This window comes from Elephas maximus, chromosome 21, assembly GCF_024166365.1.
Source record: "Elephas maximus indicus isolate mEleMax1 chromosome 21, mEleMax1 primary haplotype, whole genome shotgun sequence".
In the NCBI taxonomy this organism is placed as follows: Eukaryota; Metazoa; Chordata; class Mammalia; order Proboscidea; family Elephantidae; genus Elephas; species Elephas maximus.
In genome coordinates, this window is record NC_064839.1 from 31,605,145 (window position 1) to 31,621,150 (window position 16,006).

Genomic DNA, 16,006 nt, shown 5'->3' on the forward strand with positions numbered 1-16,006 from the left:
GATTAACCTATCTGGGTCCTTTCAAACCATCTCTTCATTCTTTCCTTCCCCAGGCAATGGGAGTGGGGGGTGGTGGTTTGGGCGTATTTCTTTATTTTAAACAATGTAATGAAATGATCAGCTTACGAAGCCTCCGAAATAATAACTAAAATAATGACAATAATTATTATTAATATTAAAGCATGAATGCCAGCCATCTTCATCTATTGATCTGCCATGTTTCAAAAGCACAAATAAAGAGAATTCTCACTCAAGCAAAGTCTCCTGGCATCTCAGATGCCCTTTGCCGGTCTATACTGAAAACTACTCACATTCCTTTGTGTTAGGCAGGATTTCAGTTTTGCAGAGGTTCGAATTCCAGGGCTCACTGGCCAACTCTCAAACTTTGAATCAGAGCTACAATTAAGGGACTTTAGTGAGGGAGCTTCAGGGCCCCACTGGTATGGGCCACAACTCTGTGCCTTTGTTTGGGAACTTTTACCCCTTTGTTCTACTGGAAGAAGCCTAGACTCCCTGCAGCTGGGGTTGGGCAGCGACTACTTCTGTGGTCTGGTGCCTGTACCTTCGTATTTGTAGGGAAAAGGATGCCAGGATTAATTAAATGCAGGTCAGCCCCTTCCCTTCTCTCCCCTCGCATTAGGCTCTAGCGCTAGGAGCCCAGCCTCGCCAATATGGTGATGCGATGCTAGCGGATTCCCGCTCCTGAGAACACATCTGCATCCCCCTCCCCGGGAAATCCAGACACCCCGCAAAACCATCGATGTCTGCTGCAAACCCAAGTGATAAACAAATTGATCTGTATCTGCTCTCCGGATTAATTATCGTGACATCTCTGTGATTCAACCGAAAACTTACTGCCCCGTATTAAGCCAGAATGATAGAGGAAAAGAAAGCAAGATTGCAGAGCCATCAGAACAAGATTTCTTTAGGGGGAAACGGGAGAAAGACTTTAGGGAATCTATGCCCGGATACATCAGGGTTTCAGGAGGAATCGCCCAGTCCTTTGGGACGACCCACCGTCACGCGGGGATGGCAGGATTAAACAATTAAGAGGTGAAAATTCTCCACAGCAGTACGACGGTCCGTGAAATTCCTCCTGCATTACCAGCAAAAGCAACAGGGCTTCGAGCATCTAGAAAACCTTTCACCGGGGAGAGGGAGCGCGCGGAGCCCCCGGCGAAAGCAGGGCCTAGGCAAGAAAGGGACAAGGAGCCCGGACCCGCTAGCCTCCCCCACCCCACTTTCTCTGGGGACTCGGATTCTCTGTGCGACGCTGGCTCTCCTACAGTTCCGCCCGCGTTGCAGGGGAAAGGGGTGCCCACCTTGGCACCCTCCCCAATATGACGGGTTCTCCACGCTTCCCACCTCCCGGCTCGAGTTCAGGGGCAAAGCTCAGGGAGAGAGGCCGTGCGCGCGGGGAGCTGAGCGGCTGGCGCGCTCCGAGAGGAGGCGCAGGCTTCAGGGAGGGGTTGGTCCGCAAAGTTAACGCTGACCCTGGCAGCTTCACTGAGCCTAAGCCGAGTCGAGCCCTAGTCTGAGCCGCTCGCGGACCTACCCCACGGCTGGCGGGAGCTGGAGGCGGTCCCCGGATCTCGGAGACACTCGGGCTGGAAGGCTGGCGCGCGCGCCGCAGTTGGCAGCCCCAGAGCCGCAGTCGGCGGACTCCAACCCACGCTATCAAAGTGCGGGGGATTGCCGCCCAGAGCTCAGGTTCTTCGGTTTCCCGGGACTTCCCCGGAGGTCTCAACCGGAGGACCCAGCCCTGGGGAGCCCTCAGTGGGGCGCGGGAGGAAGAGGTAGAACCCCTGCAGAGCGCGGTCGTGCCGCTGCTTTTGGGAAAAGAGGCAGCGCAGGCGGGCTGGCGGGCACGGCGCCGGGGGCGACTTTCCCCAGAGACATGCCCGCGGGCAGTCGGCGTGTCGGGGCTCAGCTCTGCAGCCCCTTGCCCCACCCAGGTACGAACTCCTCTTCAGCGGCCTTGGCGCAGACCTCAGTCAAGGCCCGAGCGGGCGAGAGGTTAGAGCGCACATCTGGCGCCTCTGCTCCCTGCGCTGCCCGCACCCACAGCTGGCTCCCTTTTCCCTGATTTTTAAACAAATCTTCTCTTACACCCCCCACCCCCTTCAGTTTCGGATGGAGAAGCCTCTCCAGTCAGCAAGCCTCCCTCCCCCCGGCATTCCCTTCCAGGGGACCCCCCCCCCCCGCAAAACCTCATCCAGGCGAGAGGAAGGGACTGGTGGCGCGGCTCACCTGGGGCCGTTGCGAGTGGGCGCGACACTGGGCCGTCGGTCCTTGGCGCAGGGCGAGCGCAGCGGTGTCAGCCCTGGCCCCAGTCCGGGTCCCATTCACAAGTCGGCGGCGGCTGCGAGCGGCCCCCGCGGCATCTGCTCCTCGGCCTGCGACGCTCCCCTCGGCTGGCGGCGGCCGCGGAATGAGCCGCGGAGCGCGCTAGTGGCAGGAATGAGAAACCGGGGGGAGGTGGCGGGCTGGCGGAGGGGGGGCGGAGGAAGAGGGAGGCCGCCGCCAGGAGGGAAGGCAAGGGCGGGGGGCGGAGGGAGCGGAGGCAGCGAGAGGCGGCAAGCTGGGCCGCGAGGAGGCTGTGGAGGCCGACCCGGTCCACGCTCCTCCCCCGGGGCCCCAGCGGTGCCAACCCCTGGATTCCAGGCCTCCCCTCCCGCCCCGGGTCGCTGAGCTCCGGCTCGCCGGGGGCTCAGACAGAGTCTGGAGCGACTGAAGTTGGCCTCCAGGGACGCACAGCCAATCAGGGAGGGGAGCGGAGGGGCTGGGGAGGGGCTGGAACCCCGTTTTTCCTCCTTCCCCCCAAACCCGCTCCAGCTGGTCAGGCTGGGCCTTGGCCCTGCCGGCCCGGATAGTGGGTTGGGATAAAGGATTGTCCCAGCGGGGGTGGCAATCGAGAATTCGCAAGCGCATCCTATTCCATCTCACCCCACGTTCCGAAAATCCCTCCACGTCGGCGGCGGCTGCCCTACCCCCAACCCCTTGCGAACTCTGCTTGCGACGCGATGGCTAAGCCGGCGTGATGGGGACTTAGAACTTGGGAACAGCTAAGTCTCTGTTCTCTCCTGCTTCCCCCCGCCCCCCGAAAAAAAGCCTAGCGTACGGAGAAGGGCGCAGGGGGCCTCGTCAGGGTCGGCCTCTGCGATTCCCCGGGGGTGCCTTGGTGCCTGCCTCACACTAGTACCGGTGGCCCCCGCGGGCAGCGTCACTTGTTGCCTCCCCAAACCCCCTCACCATAGACCCATCACCAACCCCGGGGTGTGGAGGCCCTTGTACGGAAGGGAGGGTCTGAGGGGCGCAGTGCCTGCATCCTCCTCTGTCCTCCCGGTTACTCTTCCATCGGGGACCCACTGCAGAGAAGGAGCCCCGGGCCCGCTCTGTGCCTTCGTGAGGCCGCTGGGAAACGGCAGGAGGGGACATGGCTTCGAAATTATGCCAGGGGCTGGACGAGGTGCTCGTGGTGTATGTGTTGGGGCGGGGGGCGGGGCAGACCCGCACACATCACGGTCCCAGAGATGGAGAAACAACTGTGACCCGCGTGGGGACCCGGGCTGGGCCAAGTTTCCGGGGAGTGGGAGGAGTAGCGGAAAGAGAAGACACGGAGGGGAGGTGAAGCAGCAAATGGGTTAAGTGTGAAAAGGCAAGGCCGCCAAGAGAAATCAGGACCGGGATGAGAAGGGAGGAGGGTGAGTGCCAGGGCCGGGCTGAAGAAGTGGAAAGAGGGCGCGGAGGGGCAGGAGGGCGCTGGAGCGCAGCATTCGGCACTAGCGTGAGGGGAGGAGAGGGCTGAGGAGTTAACGGAAAAGAGGCCCAGGAAAGAAGAGAAAGCCTGGGACGGGGCGCGAAGGCGGAAGGGGTGCTGAGCGCGGTAGAGGAGAAGGGCGCCCCACCCCGCCCTGCGCCCCTCGCCGCCAGCCCCGGGGTATCCTGCGGCCAGCGCTTCCCCTGCTTGTGAGCCGCGCAGGGGAACGTGCGCGTGGGCGGGGGGCGGGGCTACGCCGCCACCCCCAGCCCTGCTGTCGGAGCTTATTTTGGGGACTCCCGGGACCCTGCGGCGCCCCAGCACGAGGACCGGGCGGCCCAGACGCGCCTGCCACCCTCCCTGTGGCCAAGGCTTTACTTCTGCCAGGAGAGGAGGGAGCAAGTTGCGTATGCCCAGTTCCCTGGCTCCTCCACCACCTCCTGCCTCTCCCCACCAACCCCAACACCGGCCTCCAGTGTGACAGGCCTCTGGGCCCCCGAACCCCCACCCCAGTCACAGCAGTCTGGGACGGGGGACGCTCGGGGTCGCCAACGCCGAGAGTTCCCGGGAGAGCCCAGTGTGCTGCTCGCAGGGCCTGCCTCGTTCTTCTGACTCCGCGGGTTGGTCCTTGGCCCAGCCCTTTCCACACCTTCGCCTTGCTTCCTCTCAAAATCTTTGTCTCTTCATCTGCTACCTCCGTCTGCTGAAAGCTGAAAACTCCCACTTTGGGTGTGTCCCAGGCCACTGCTGAAAGTTCCCACTCTAATGGGGCATAGTGATGGTGATGGGGTACTGGGACCGCTCCATTTCCGCTTGTGATGAAGTTACACAGGAGAGGAGGGAACAGAGTCCGACTGTTGCTCAGACACTCCAGTCACTTGCTCTTGTTTGGCTACACACTGTTGTCTGGATTTTCTCGTCCTTTCCACGTGGACATAAAGGCAACATGAAGCCACCGCCAGTGTAACTACACAGACACAAAGATGCCCAGGATCTGTGATGTTCAGGACATCTCTTGATGCCTGAGAAAAAGTTCCATTCATTCCATCGTGGAGGTAAGCCTGGTAACATATGATCTGGTCTTGAATTTTCTCTTTGCTTTCTGTTCAAAATTTATCGAATGGCAACAAATTTTTTTGGACCATTCGTTTATAAACGATAGCATTAGGTAATTTAAAAAAAAGAGTTAAAAATTGTTTGGAAGCTTTCTACTGATATTGTACATCCAGCGGGTAGCACCGCTCTATTCCTTTGCACATCCAGCAGTTTTGAGCCTGGAGTTCTACCCAACCAAGAGAACCGAAAACATCTGCCCAAACAAAGACATGTACCTGCTTGTTCGTAACAGCATTATTCATAATAACCCAAATCCAAATGAGTGGATACACAAAACATGGCATATTCATATAATGGAATACTATTCGGCAATGAAAAAGACAGAAGTGTTGATGCGTGTTATAACATAAACCTCAAAGACATTTGGTAAGTGAAAGAAGCCATATACAAAACCACACATCGTATGATTCCATCTCTCGGAAATGTCCAGAAAAGACACAGTTATAGATACAGGAAGCAAATCAGTGGTGGCCTAGGGCTGGGGGTTTGAACAGGAATTGACTACAAATGGGTATGAAGGAACTTTGTAGCGTGGTGGGGATGTTCTAAAATGCATACAGGCGATGGCTGCACGAATCTGTAAATTTACTAAAAATCATTAAATTGCACCAAAAAAAAAAATTCCTTTTACTTTATTCCCAGGTTTTTTTTTTTTTTAATTCCCAGGGTATCAGGACCTGAAGCTAAGCCCTGGGGGAGAGGGAGGGCGAGATTTTTGCAAGGCAGGTATAAAAAGAGAAAAATGGAGGGGGGGGAAGGGTTCAGGTTGTTATGGAACGATAACCAAGTTCTATTTTGGCAACTGCTTTGGAGAGTCTTGGAAGTGTTAAAGCAAGTTAATTCCCTCCTTTCATTCTTCTAAGTGATTAATTCCTGGGAACTAGAGTTAGGCATTCTAGTTAGTGACATTTTAAACACACCTACACAGAGACACAGTACAAAGTGCACATTTCAGAGGGGATTTTTTTTATGACTATGTTAGGCTCTGTCTTAGAAATCCATATCAAGCACTATGGGTGGGGTACTGTGTGATTACAGTTTAGATTAAAAAAGGAAAAGAAAAAAAGATCCCACTGACAGCTTAAGTTGAAAGATTCAGTTCCACCAGGCAGCCAAAAGTTTGGGTGTTTATCTTAACTTGCCTCACCTTTCCTTCACCTTGTTCTTCTTTCAGAGAAGGAGCCAGGGTTCACAGTTGCTCTGGAGTGGGGATTAAACAGCCCCTTCTACTTCCTGCTGCTTCCAAATCCAGACAAAGATGAGACCCAAAGGGACCCTTTGTTGCCTTTGTCCTTGTAGCACTAGGCTGATAATTTCCTGTAGGTTCCCTCATCAAAGTTACCAGGCTTTCATCCATTTGATGTGCCCTGTCTTAGACTCTGAAGATAACCAGGCCCTGCTGAGTCAGTTCCTTGTTTACACTTAGAAACTCCAGGCTCCCCAGGCCATCTCAAAGCATCCTGCTCCAGAGGCGTCCTTTGGTGAGTGGTGTAAAGGGCAGGCAAGATCCAAGCAGGTAGTGGGTTTCATCACACTGCGGTGACCTCCCAGCATGCCTTCCCCAGGCAAAAGAAAGACATTGGGAACGATGGAACAAGGACACACTTTCAGACTCAGTCACTTCAGGGGAACACTCCCACAGCTGCCTCTGCCAAGAAAAGTGGGGTGACCGCGGGCCTTTAACCTGTGTCTGATTCCTGGTTTGGCACCTACTGGCTGTTATGGATTGAATAGTGTTCTCCCAAAGTACGTGTTAGAATTCTAACCCTCCATCTGTGGATGCAATCCATCTGGGAATGGAGTTGTCTTTGTTTGTTAATGAGGCCATAATCAGTGTAGGGTGTGTCTTAGACCTAATCACTCTTAGATATAAAAAGAGAAGAGTAGGCACAGAGACAAGCAAGAAGAGTTGGGGAAAGGTAGATGCCACCTGGAGATCTCCAAGGAACAGTGAGAAGGGCTCTAGAAAAGCTGAGACAAAGATCTTCCCCGAGAATGAACACAGTACCAGCGTGCCTTCCCCTAGAGCTCATCACCTGAATTCAGACTTCTAGCCTCCTTGTTTTTGTTCTTGTCATTAGGTGCCATCAAATTGGTTCTCACTCATAGCAACTCCAAGGACAACAGAATGAAATACTGCCAGGCCCTGCACCATCCTTACAATCCTTGTTAGGTGAGCCCATTGTTGGAGCCATTGTGTCAGTCCGTCTCATTGAAGGTCATCCTCTTTTCCACTGACTCTTTACCTTACCAACCATGATGTCCTTCTCCAGGGACTAGTCCCTCCTGATAACATTCCCAAAGTACATGAGACAAAGTCGTGCCATCTTCACTTCCAGGGAGCACTCTGGCTGTACTTCTCCCAAGACAGATTTGTTCATTCTTCTGGCAGTCCATGGTATATTCAGTATTCTTCACCAACACCATAATTCAAAGGCATCAGTTCTTCTTCGGTCTCTTTATTCTTTCGCATGCATGTGAGGTGAAGGAATAGACGGCCAGGTTCTTCCTTCCTAGTCTGGCTTAGTCTGGAAGCTCCGCTGAAAACTGTGGACCATGGGTGACCCTGCTGGTATTTGAAATACCGGTGACATAGCTTCCAGCATCACAGCAACATACAAGCCACCACAGTACGACGAACTGACACATGCGTGCTGGTCTAGCCTCCTAACTGTAAGGAAATAAATTTCTGTTATAGCTGCACTAGACAAAGACTTGATCTCCGTGAGTTTCCAATTCTGTAGAGTGGAGGTTATGACCTGTGCCTAGATTGTTGCAAGGATTAAATGTGTCCACGTACCTACAGCAAAAAGCACTGAGCTTGGAACATAGGCTCAATGAATGAAAGTTATTAATTACTATTAGTAATTATTAGGTCTGATTATTAACACATCTTAAAAGACCTGAGCAAGAGACAAGTCATGTTATAATTATGAATTATGATAATTATGAAGATTAATCTTAAATAGGATTAGTAATAAAACTTCTGGCTAAGAATGGTATGACAATTCACAATTTCCTGACACTGTAAGATGTGTTCAAGGTCACATGGAATGAGATGTGCCAGTCTCAGAGGCAGAGGCCCTAGGTTATTTTCAAGATTAGCTGCAAGTTCATTGAGTCACCTCAGGTAAGTCATCCCCTTGCTCTGAGCCTAAGCTCCTTAGCTGCAAAGGGAGAGCTCACCTAAGATGAGCTCTGGGAAGGATCCTTCCAGAGCTGAAATTCTAGAATTTTTAAGTACTGCTTTCTTCATTAAAAGGGCCCTGGGTAGTGCAAGGAGGCCTGGTGGCCTGGTGGTTAAGTGCTACAGCTGCTAACCAGAAGGTTAGCAGTTCAAATCCACCATCTGCTCCTTGGAAGCCCTATGGGGTAGTTCTGCTGTGTCCTATACGGTCACTATGGGTTGGAATTGACTCAACAGTAGGGGGTTTGATTTTGATTTGGGGTGGTGCAAAGTGTTTGTGCTCATCTACTAGTGGAAAGGTTGGTGGTTCAGACCCACTCAGTGGCACCAGAGAAGACCTCGGATCTGCGTAAATATTAAGTTCCTGATTGGCACAAGCTGTTAAGAACTCAACTACTGACCAAAAGTTTGGCAGTTCAAATTCTCAAAAGAAAAGCCTGGTGATCTACTTCCAAAAGGTCACAGCCATTGAAAATCCTATGGAGCGCAGTTCTGTTATGTACCACATGGGGTCGCTATGAGTTGTTTTTTCATCAAAAAGAAAGCATCACAGAGGCGCAATTCCCCTTTCTGCCACTAGGAGTAACCAAACAATTCTCTCAGGCTAAGATTTGACTCTGAGATTACCTGTCTATGAAATACATCCTCTTCACCTCTCTCAGTGGCATTTCTTTGTCTTTCCCCATCACCTAGACTCTGAACTACCGAAGGGCAGGGGTGCTACTCTTCTGGTTTATGTCTGCATCCCTGGCATCTGGTGCAGTGCCTGACACATCAACCATAAACCCATCCACTGCCGTCAAGTCGATTCCAACTCACGGCAAACCTATAGGACAGAGTAGAACTGCCCTGTAGGGTTTCCAGGGAGCGCCTGGCAGATTCGAACTGCTGACCTTTTGGTTAGCAGCTGTAGCACTTAACCACTACGCCACCAGGGTTTCCACATCAGCCATAGAGATCCAATAAATATTTTTGAGTAAATGGAATCCAAGATAAGTCAAAGATCACCACGATAACACTATGCTATGAATGACCCTAGCACTGAAAATAGTAGCTTTAAAGCATTGTTTATTCTCACAGATTGGTGAGTTGGCAGGGGTTGCTTGGTCTAGACTGGGTCAGGCTGAAGCAACTCAGCTCAGCTCTCCATATTTCTTACCCATCTCCTATGACTAGCCTGGCATGTTCTCATGGTGACGACAGTGACACAGAAGTCGAGCAGAAGCATATATGGCTCCTTGAGGCCTAGGCTCCAAACTAGAAGCTGTGACTTCTACCTCGTTCTGTTGGCCAGAGCATGCTCCATGAGGTGGAGAAATACAGTCTGCCTTTTTAGTGGGAGAAACTTCAGAGCTGCATGGCAGAAGGTGAAGATACAGGGAAGGGTGAATTGTTGAGGACATCAGTGAATTCTCCAGCCGGCAGAAGCAGGTTTCAATCAAGCCTCCATTCTGGGCCAGCTTGGGTTTTCAGGTCCCATGGGTTACATCCTATAATCGTGGATAGAATATTTTAGAACATTAGTGGGGCAGAGAATTAGGCATTGATTTCAGCCTCATGCCAAGTTATTGTAAATATGCCCTTTCTCTATATTGAGAGTCAACTTCAAAAGGCAGAAAAGTAGAAATAATAAAGTAATAAAGATCATTCAGTCTTTTTTAAAAATATTTCAGAAGCTTTTATATATGTGACTAATAACCCTTAAAACATTGCTGCAAACTCTGTATTAGTATGCCAGTTTTAAGGTAAGAGACTCAAGACAACAAGAAAATTATACACACTGCCTAATATTGTATAGCTGGTAAGTAGTGGAGCTGGGATTCCAATGTATGTGTGTTTGACTCATGAATTCTCCCGCTATCCTGCTTTTCAGTGGAGAAGAGCACGCCACACAATCCAGTCTTGATATAGTTTAGGGTGAGCAGGGGAGAGAAGAGCGAGCTTTCCTCCCCACCCAAGGCAGAGGAGCACACATCAGAGCCCCAGGCCACAGACAGATTAACCGCTTAAAATTGTGCACGACAGATTAGTAAATAAACACAAGTAAGCCCGTGCATAACTTGCTTACTGGTTAATCTGCCCTGCTTTAGGCACAGTGCCTGGCACACATCCGTGGAAGGGTGGAAGATGAAAGGAAGAAAGGGAGAAAAAGAGGGAGGAGTCCTAGCAGGACTGCAAGAAAGAAGATATAAGCCTATTGCTCTGGAAACCAACCTGGTGGCCAGAACTTTGTGTATTCCAAGGGCCATGAGATGAAGACACATTGAAGAAAAAGTGACACTTTGCCAAGGTTTCCGAGACTTGCTTTCCCTAAAAGCCACTTGTCCAACAGTGGGTTGAGGGGGGGCAGTGATCGAGGTCCCGCACATGGGGGCCCAATCACTGAGACCACCTGCTCAAAGGGAAACAACGATCCTCTCAGCCTTAATTCTGGAGGCTTTGCCCAGCTTCTCAGAGTTTCCTCCCTGTTCAAGGTGCACAATGGGGTATTACTGGGGGAAGGGATAGCTATCTACCGGCCAAAAGCCCCAGGGGCCCACTTACATGTTCTTAGTTGCAAGCACTCTGGTGTATCACTTCTAATCCCTCCTTCCCTTTTAAGCCAGCCTTGCTTTTTAAAAGACTCATATTCACATTAGTGTCTCCAGGCTCCAAGTTCCTCCAGGAAAGGGAACGGGGAAGATGGTTTATCCATCAGTAGATTCCTGGTGCACAGCTCAGGTTCCGGCAAATAGGTGTTCAATTTTGTTTTGTTTTCAAATGATGAATATATCCCTCTGGAATTAAAAAAGAAAACCTAATTGTTAAAATGAGTATCGACTTCAGAAAACACATATATACACACAGTTATTTGGGTTATATTACTGACTGGTAACTTTAGAAAATTACTTTGCTAAGCCCCAGTTTTCTCACCTATCAAATGAGGGTAATAAGAGTAGTTGCTTTATAGGGTAGTCAACACCAAGTGGGCTAATATTTGTAAAGGCCGTGACACAGCATCTGCCAGGTAAGAAGCACTCAGTATGTGTTAACCTTTATTACTGGTGCAGTGTCTTGAGAAGAAGGAGGTTTTAACTCTGTAATACAGGTAGCCCCCAACTTACGACATATTCAAGTTACGAGGAACCATATTTACGACCTTCCATTTTGTTGCTGTCTTTTTGTGCATCTTATCTTTAGTAATATGTACTACGTACAGTGCTGCAGCACGTAATTTGCCGATGTCATCATATCCTTAAGTTTATATGTAATGTTTCCAACCCCCAAAGACAAAGATCAGATTTATAAAAACACTGATATTAAAAATAATAATAATGAAAAATTATTAAAAAAAAAAAAAAAAAGAGGCATTTGACTTACACCAGTGCAGATGGAGTCATGGGAACGGAACCCTGTTGTAAGTTGGGGACTGCTATCAGTACAAACATATTAGGAAAGGGGAGTAACGACCAACCTGCACAGAAACTTTATTATTTCTTAGGTACTTAGTAATACATTATAATCATGTAAATTTTTCATTCCACCAAAATATTATATATTCTATACAATATTTCTTATCCCATCTCAAACGTCACCCACCCCATCAGCTAAGCTTCATTCACTTGTTCTTATACATTTCCTCAGCTCCTTCATTGCTCTTGCTGTATCCCTTTTACTCGCTGAGGACGTGGACACTATTACTCATTCCCTGTTCCCTACTGGTGCTAAAAGCGATTGCCTTGCACATACCTCCTCTCTGTAGCCTAGAAGGGGCAACAGAAGCTGGCAGTCTGATTCCGTAAAGATTTACAGCCTTGGAAATTCTGTGGGGCAGTTCTACTCTGTTCTGTAGAGTAGCTATGAGTCGGAATTGACTCAACGGCAACGGGTTTGGTTTTTGCTATATATGTCTATGTGTGTGTATATATATATATATATATTTGTTCAGACAGAACAAGGGGATATTGAGTGGTTTAAAGTCAGGAAAGTTGTGCGTCAGGGGTGTATCCTTTTACCATACCTATCCAATCTGTATGCTGAGGAAATAATCCGAGAAGCTGGGCTATGTGAAGAAAAACGGGACATCAGGATTGGAGGAAGACTCATAAACAACCTGTGTTATGCAGATGACACAACCTTGCTTGCTGAACGTGAAGAGGACTTGAAGCATTTACTAATGAAGGTCAAAGACCACAGTCTTCAGTATGGATTACATCTCAACATCAAGAAAACAAAAACCCTCACAGCTGCACCAATAAGCAACATCACGTTAAGTGGAGAAGAGATTGAAGTTGGCAAGGATTTCATTTTACTTGGATCCACAATCAACAGCCATGGAAGCAGCAGTCAAGAAATCAAAAGACTCATTGTATTGGGCAAATCTGCTGCAAAGGACCTCTTTAAAGTGTTGAAAAGCAAAGCTGTCACCTTGAAGACTAAGGCGCGCCTGACCCAGCCCATGGTATTTTCAATCACATCATATGCACGTGAAAGCTGGACAATGAATAAGGAAGACCAAAGAATTGACGCCTTTGAATTGTGGTGTTGTCGAAGAATATTGAATATACCATGGAGTGCCAAAAGAACAAACAAATCTGTCTTAGAAGAAGTATAACCAGAATGCTCCTTAGAAGCAAGGATGGTGAGACTGCGTCTTACATACTTTGGACATGTTGTCAGGAGGGATCATTCCCTGGAGAAGGACATTATGTTTGGTAAAGTACAGGGTCAGTGGAAGAGAAGAAGACCCTGGATGAGATGGATTGACCCAGTGGTTGCAATAATGGGCTCAAGCATAACGACAATTGTAAGCATGACAAAGGACTGAGCAGTATTTCATTCTGTGGGTTGCTGAGTCGGAACCGACTAGACGGCACCTAACAACAACATATACATACATGTATGTATGGAGCCCTGATGGCACCGTGGTTACAAGCTACAGTAGCTAACCAAAAGGTCAGCTGGTAACGAAAAAGCTGACACTTTGCATCCACCAGCCGCTCCTTGGAAACCCTATGGGGTGATTCTAATCTGTCCTGTAGTAGTGGCACAGTAGTTAAGAGCTACAGTTCCTAACCAAAAGGTTGGCTGCTAATCTAAAGGTCTGCAGTTCAAATCCACCAGCCATTCTTTGAAACCCTAAGGGGCAGTTCTACTCAGTCCTATTGGGTCACTGAGTCAGAATAGACCGAATGGCAATGGGTGTATATGTATATATGTGTGTGTGTGTGTGTATATACAGACACACACACGCACACATGCACACTCATGGACATACACATATGTATATGTATGTATGAGTGTGTATATACATATATAGAGACAGACAGAGAGAGAGCCCCAAAGATGCAACGTTTAAGCACTCAGCTGCTAATCGAAAGGTCAACAGTTAGAACCCACCAGCTGCTCTGCAGGAGAAAAGACCTGGTGATCTGCTCCCATAAAGATTACAGCCTAGGAAACCCCATGGGGCAATTCTCACCTGTCGTGTAGGGTCACTATGAGTCAGAATCAACTGACAGCATGCAACGACAACAGTACAACAGTGTACATATATAGTTTGTGTATGTGTGTATATACTTGAAATTGTATTGCCTATTTTTGTTTACTTATTTGCTGGCCATCTCGCCCCACTAGGATACAAACTTCAGGAGGGCAAAGTATATAATCCCTGTTGTTCACTTCTGAATCTTGGGCTAACCCAGTGACAGGCATATTGTAGGCAGTCAGTAAATATTTGCAGAATGAATACATGAGTAGTAAATGGTTGATAAATGCTAGCGGAATGAATGAAACCCAGAACCAAGAGTAGATGGATCATCCAAGAAAGCCTTGAATCTAAACGTGGTGCAAGCGTCCCTTGTTGACAAAGTGAATTTAATGATGCCAGTTAGTCACATTACAAAAATGATTCTTCTCTTTACCAAAGGTTTCATCCCGAAGGTAGTTTGGATAGCTACCTCCTTCACTGTTTTAAAAATATAACCCAGTTTACAAAATGGTGGTATGTGGACAGATCTTCCAGAACGTGTGAATTTCCTGAACTGAAGTATACTGGTATGTGTAATGGCAGTTGTGCTTCTGATTGCTAGTTCTAGATTGTTTACTGTATGGACTAAGAGATTGGCTTATTAAAACACATCACAGAAGGCTATTTCAATGTTCGTATGTGCATACATTTACATCCTTTTTTAAACTTGTGAATAGTCACATTTAAATGTGTTTGCACTCCAGGAGAACCATTGGAAATATATTCAAGATTGGTACAGGCTTGCTTTGCAAATTGTCTACAATTTGGCCAACAGGGTTTAAGAGAGCGCTGTGTTCTGATTTCTATGACGGTTAACTATCAGTACTGGGAAGGGGAAGGCAGAAATCATTCTTGCCCAAGCTAAAAACTTTTTTTTTTTAATTTTCTTGTTGAATGTCCCCAGTTTAAGTTAGCCTAACTTGCCCAGCATGGGTTGTGAATATTTCAGTCTTTTTTTTTAGTCATTTGTGTAACTGTTACAGATGACCAGGTGAGAGAGGGTGCTGACTTGGGCTAAGGCAGTGGCAGCAAAGAAGTGGACAGGTAGGTCCTTGCTGTGTTTTGGAGATAGAAGTAGGATATTGTGTTGAATTGTTTGGAGCAGGTTAGGGACAGAAAGATGCCAAGGATGATCCTCATATGAGTGACTCAAACAATAGGGTACATATAGATGATTATTATTGACTTGGGGAAGTCTGGGAGAAAGATCAAGTGAGTATGGGAGAATTGGAAGGTGAGGATCTACTCAAACGTGTTGTTTTATGAAATTATTTTGGACTTGGCTTCTGTGTTGCACACTAGGGTATATACCTTCCTGCACCCAGAGATGCCCTCCTGAGTCAGGAAGACAGTGTCACCTCACATTTAATAAGTTAGAGATAGAAATCACTGTGACCTGCAAGGCGGGAGACCTGGATTCTGGACCTTCATTTTGGGCAAGTGCTTCCCTCTCTCTGAGCAATAATTTCTTCTTGTCTAAAATGAGGAGGTATGCCCAAAGGACTTCTGTGTTCCAGTATCCCTCTAAAAGCCCATGATTACTGATTATGATCACTTCGGGCACAGTTTTTCAAAACTATATCCAAAGGATACATTTATATTGATTCCATGTCAGTTGGAGTCCTGTCCCGAGGCACAGGTAGGCACAGGTGATGTAGGCTGTGGTAATGGCCAGAAGACACACAGAGACATTCCATTTGTCCAAGGCTCGGTGCTGAGGTCAGCTAGGTCCCATAATGTTGCCACTCAGAGCCATTTGTCAGTGATTTGTTGCTGCTCATGGCATCGAAGAATTTTCAACTGCCCTCTGCCCTACCTAAAAGGTCTGTAGCATCACTCATCCTATATCCTGTTTCTCTACTCCTATCAAGGGAAGGAGCAGAGTGCTGTGACACATAGCTGAGGCTTGGAAACTGAGCTACCCAAGTTTAAATCCTTTGTGTCCCTTATTTGCTGTGGGAAAAACACTTACCTCTGCAAGCCTCATTTTCCATGTCTGTAAAATGGCATAATATCTATACCTACTTCAGAGAATTGCTGTGAGTTAAAAAGGTGATTCACCACTCATCTATCAATTTGTCCTACTGTGGTGGCTTGCATGTTTCTATGACGCTGGAAGCTATACTGCCAGTATTTCAGATACTAGCAGAGTCACCCACAATAGACAGGTTTCAGTGGAGCTTCCAACAACAACCCATTGCTGTCGATTCGATTCCAACTCATGGTGACCCTAACTCATGGCGACCCTATAGGACAGAGTAGAACTGCCCCACAGGGTTTCCAAGGAGTGTCTGATGGATTTGAACTACTGACCTTTTGGTTAACAGCCATAGCTCTTAGCCACTATGCCACCAGGGTTTCCAGACCAAGACAAACTAGGGAGACCTGGTGATCTATTTCTGAAGATTAGCCAATAAAAACCCTATGGATCATA

The 16,006-nt window shown here is 48.3% G+C and overlaps 1 protein-coding gene and 1 long non-coding RNA gene across 2 annotated transcripts in view; one reads left to right on the top strand and one right to left on the bottom strand.

Annotated features, from left to right (window-relative positions):
• The window catches only part of CDH11 (cadherin 11), a 195,578-nt gene extending 192,986 nt beyond the window's left edge, over window positions 1–2,592 (bottom strand). Inside the window, exon 1 of the mRNA XM_049865040.1 lies at window positions 2,251–2,592. The gene's annotated coding sequence lies outside the window, so the exon portion shown is untranslated. The remainder of the gene's footprint in view (window positions 1–2,250) is intronic.
• A 1,350-nt stretch (window positions 2,593–3,942) lies between these two features.
• Window positions 3,943–16,006, top strand: part of LOC126064755 (uncharacterized) — a 119,350-nt gene continuing 107,286 nt past the window's right edge. Inside the window, exon 1 of the long non-coding RNA XR_007514628.1 lies at window positions 3,943–4,815. This is a non-coding gene — a long non-coding RNA (uncharacterized LOC126064755). The remainder of the gene's footprint in view (window positions 4,816–16,006) is intronic.